Here is a 5,111-nt window from a genome sequence, read left to right as displayed (position 1 = left end):
CTGCTACATTGTCTTCTACAGCACTGATTTGATCCTCTGTTTCATTGAATTTGTTCTTAATTCCTTCCTGTGTATTCTTCATTTCAGTTAGTGTATTATTTTCTGACTAGTTCCTTTTTTATGGTTTCTATGTCTTTTTTCTGCTTACCATCTCTTTGTTGAAATTCTCACTGAGTTCCTTAAGAATCTTTATTACCAGTGTTTTGTACTCTGTGTCTTGTAGATTCCTTGCCTTCATTTCGTTTAGTTTTTTTCTGAAGTTTTGTCCTGTTCTTTCATTTGGGAGATGTTTTTTGTTGCCTCATGTTAGCTGCTTCTCTGTGTTTGTTTACATATATTGGGTCTTCGGAAAAGTCATGACATATTTTGTCTATGTTTTACAAAAGTCATTTATTTATATAAAGAACAAATATATCAATCAATGATATATTGCCCATTTTGTTCGATAACCTTTTGCCATCTTTCAGTGAGCTTCATAATTCCTCATTCATAGGAGGACCTGTCTTTATTTGCGAAAATCTGAACAAGGTGCTGATTTACAGCCTCATCTGAATTGAACATTATACCATGCAAGGAGCTTTGAAGAGAATGAAACACGTGGAAGTCTGACGGCGCAAGGTCAGGCGAGTATGGTGGGTGTGGCAACACATCCCATCGAAGCCCCAATAATTTTTGATGGGTGATCAAACTTGTGTGTGGTCTTGTGTTGTCACTATGGAACACAACTTCTTTACAATTAACAAGCTCTGGACATTTCTGGATGATGGATTCTTTCAAACTGTCCAATTGCCGACAGTGCACATTCGAATTGATTGGTTCCTTGGTAGGAGCTCGAAAAACACGACATCTTTAAAATCCCACCACTGAGAGCATAACCTTCCTCTGATGAATGTCTGCTTTCCATGTTGTTTGAGGCGAATCATCACTTTGGGACCAAGACCATTTGTGCACCACATTGTTGTAAACAATGTGATAACTTCTCATCAGCAGTTATCAGTCACTTCAGAAAAGGATCGTTTTCCTCACATTTAATGAGCATATTGCAGATGTTTATATGCGCTGTCAAATGAACTTCTTTGAGTTCATGCAGAACCCAAATATCGAGCTTGCTTACATATCCCAGCTTCTTCAGGTGTTTGTGAATGTTTGAACGATGGATGTTCAATGTTTCTGCAATCTCTCGTGTCATGTAATGTGGGTTTGACTCAATCAATGCCTTTATTTTGTCATCATCAACCTCGGTGGGCTTCCCTGACCAAGGAGTGTAGTTGAGATAAAAATCACCAGCACGGAATTTTGTGAATTGTTGTTGGCACAGACGTTCTTGTAGAGCAATGTCATCATAAACTTTATGGAACTTTTCACAAGCTTGTCACGTGTTCTCCCTTTATGGAAGTAAAACAGTAAAATATGGCAAAAATACACACTTTGGTCTTCCATCTTCAACTTGTAAAATCTCCAAAACTCAACCAAATCACTCAATTTTTTTTGGAATAAAGCTAGAACTGTCAGCTGTCAAATGACATATAAATAACATAGATGCGAATGACTCTAGTACTCTAAAAATGAACTAGTTCCATCTGTTGCAAACATGCATCAAGACTTTTCCAAAGACCCGATAGTAGGTAGATCTTCTATAACTTCCAATTGGCAGGGTGGTCTTACATAGTAGGTGTCCTGTGGGGCCCAGGGGTGCAGTCTTGTCACCTGAGCCAGATGTTCCAGGAGTGTCCCTTATGTGGTTTGTGTGTGCCCTCTTATTGTAGTTGAGACTTAATTGCTGTTGGAAGGTCAGTAGGTAGAATTGACCCTCAGGCTGACTGGCTGTGAAGATTGGCCATGACCGCAGAGTACAAGTTGCTGTGCAGGGTGTGACACTCATGAAGCATGATTTGCCCTAGTGGGCTCTGCTCTCTGCCAAGACCACTCTTCTGGTGTGTCTCTTATGGGGTTAATTAGATGGTGTTCTCCTCTGGTTTAAAGCTGGCAACTAAAATTTGCTTGATGATTAAAGTAGCTTCTTTTCAAATTGTGAACTCTCTGATTCCCACATAAGGAGGCTTCATTGTGAGGCCATGATTAGGCATACGTTACAGCAGTCACACTTTACTGTATTAAAGCTAAATGAGATATCATAGCATAACATGAATTACTGACACATATTTGAGTGTATTCCTAACCTCGTGGTGTGCTGGTCCTTGAGCCCCCTGGGAGCAGTTCCTGTGCAGGCCAAGGTGAACCGTTGCCTATTTCTAGTCCGGGGCTACCTGGTAGAAAGTACAAAGCCATCCATGGTTGGTTGCTGCCTTGGCTGGACCTGGAGATGTTGCAAGGTGCCACACTGTGAACTGAGGCCAGTTGTCACCAGTACCAGGCCACCCCAAGGCTTACCACCATCTGCTGGCTGTCCATTAGGCTCAGCTGCTGAATGAACCCCAGGTAACACAAGAGTTGGCTGGGGTGAGGTCTCAGGGAGCCACCAGTGTTGGGTGAGTGGTATTCAACAGGTTAATGTAGATTTAGATTTGATGCCAGTTTTGAGCCTGTGGCCAGTCTGCAAAAGGCTCAGAGCAAACCTAAGCCAGATACCACCTGCCTGGGGCCTGAGAATCTCCAAATGTTTTCCAAGAAAGACTGCAGCATGGGCCAATGCTGGCTGCCTGCCAGCTATGAAAAAGCCTCTGGCATTAAGCAAGTTGAATGGGGCGGAGTCCCAGGGTTTCACCAGGCAAATGAAAATTCAGATTTGGCTATGTGGGGACAATGCTCAACATAGGAAATATGAAGCTGCAGTGACCACACTTTATCATATTAAAGCTAAATGAGATATCATAGCATAACATGAATTACTGACACATTTTTTAGTGTATTCCTAATGTATGAACAAGATTTATGGCTAGCTCAACTACAAATCACAAGGTAACTTCTTTACTTGGAAATTTGTACTGAAATATTATTAGGCTACAGCTGGTCTGTGAAACAAAAGCCTTGTAATTACCTACTCACCAGAGATGAGTAACAATTTATGCCAAGTGAGAAAAACAGCAAACTCATGGGAAAACTGTTGCCTTTGTTGTTAAGATTATATTGTCATATTTAGTGTCTGAAACAAGAGATTAAGATCTTTGATTGTTAGCTAGGCCCTAGAAATGCTTGCAGAGGCATAATTTTTTAGCATGTGATACAGACCTTTAGGGACTTGGAAATACTATATTCCCTTCTGGAGATTTTCTTCTTTGAACTCATTGTGCTCCCAAGTTCATCTACCAAGAAATCAACCCTGAAGGAATTTGAACTTGTGAATCAGGGAAGGGAAAGTTTGTCAAAGTTTGTTACTTATATTGTTAAGTTACCTCTCTGGTTAAGACTGGTTCTTAAAAATACTGCTGGGGGCTAGAGATGGAGAAATAAGGCCTGGTGAGTTAAAATGTGATGCACTATTTCAGTAGAGGGGAAGACATGTGCTACAGTATATAGTTCTGCCAGGAGAAGGGCTCAGAAAGTTAAGAAGACGTTATGAAAGATTTGTGCCTGGAGAAATTGAGTCAATTATTCCACCGGGAATGCAGAAGAAAAGAACAGATGATACTAAACTTCAACATTCAGAAGAATTATTTTAATTCTATATTATCCTGTAATTATTACAGCTAAGCAGGTCTCTACTTGTTCTGCAGTATCTTACATTTTTGCTGAATGGTTTAGCACATCTGCAGTAAAAAATTGTGTAAAAAAGAAAAACTCAATGAATTTAATAATCTGTGGTTGGCTCGACAGCCTTAGGAGAGGATTCTAAAAATATATAAATTATTTCAGGGTCACTTAAACTGCTAGCAAAGACTGTAGATATTGGTTAGAGTAATGAAGGTTGACGCTTGCCCCAAAATGACACTCTGCCCCCCACCTAGAAAAATGAAAGGTATGCAGCTCCGTCAGCATACATTTATTTATAAAGTGCTTAGAGAGCAGAATATCTAGAAACTATGGGCAGTTATACTCTGGTGAGCAAAACTCAGTGAAAAATTATTTTCTTGGGCTATAAGATTTTCCCTTTTTGCTATTTTAATCTGAATGTGAATGCCCCACCCTTAAACTTACAAAGTCAATATGAACAGGTGTTGTACCACACAGGTTCTCAAAACTAGTATCCTTTGTGCTGGGGAGTGGGTAGGATATTCTGAAAAAGAATGGAAAATTCAGCTTTGAAGTTTCAAATGGGAGGATCCTAGGCACCGTTTGGAACCAATGAGGAAAAAAAGGTGTATAATTCCCGGGTAGTGGCTCTATCGGTCGGGTTTTTTTCTAGGTCATGCCTCAGTGTAATGTAGAATCACTGTGGGTGCAAACCCTTCAAGTACTCCACCTTCGAAATCCAGAATCATCATTTTGAACCTAACATTACAATTTGATCTATTTAGCTTGCCAGATTGTATGGCAATGAAAGATTCGGTCTGTTCAGTTTTTTCCAGGCTGCCTATATGGCAGGTTAGTATGACAGGGACTGAAGAGATCTGGGGTCCAGCCTTCCCAGGACTATCTTAATGGATTGGTAAGAGCCAGTTGTTTTGGACTTGTTTGACTTTACCATGCACATCTCAGTGTAGCCATTGGGGGGGAAATGCATTTATTTAAACAAAGGGTGAATAAAAATCCTTAATGCTTTAGATGCTTCTTAGAAATACAACTTAGTTTTCATCCTATAAAGCTTCCTTCTGCCTCCTCCCTAAAAAAATGACTTTTCTTCCCTGGAAATCAATCTTACTTGAATATGAAACCATCTTAAGTGAATATTATGATGGTAGTAAGCTTACTATAGTGGAATGACTGCTCTACACTTCTTCAAGAAAAAAATTCAGGTTAAGTGTAATACAACCTCCAGTCAGCTCTCCTGCTACAGACAGAAGGAAAAATGAGCTCTCATTGCCTGACCAGCTTTCTGTTGCAGAGGTTAGACTTTTATTGAATTGGGATCATTTTAAATTAACAGGAGAGATTTGAAATAACCAAATTGGACCAGTTTTTCATCTTCTCACAAACCTTGTGGAAGTATTTTTGTAAGAGACTGCAGCACTAGGTTTAACTTGAAAATATTTTAATATTTCTATTATACGCGT

The sequence above is a fragment of the Hipposideros armiger genome, unplaced genomic scaffold, assembly GCF_001890085.2.
Source record: "Hipposideros armiger isolate ML-2016 unplaced genomic scaffold, ASM189008v1 scaffold_56, whole genome shotgun sequence".
Lineage (NCBI taxonomy): Eukaryota > Metazoa > Chordata > Mammalia > Chiroptera > Hipposideridae > Hipposideros > Hipposideros armiger.
Note: the sequence above shows the minus strand (reverse complement) of the source record.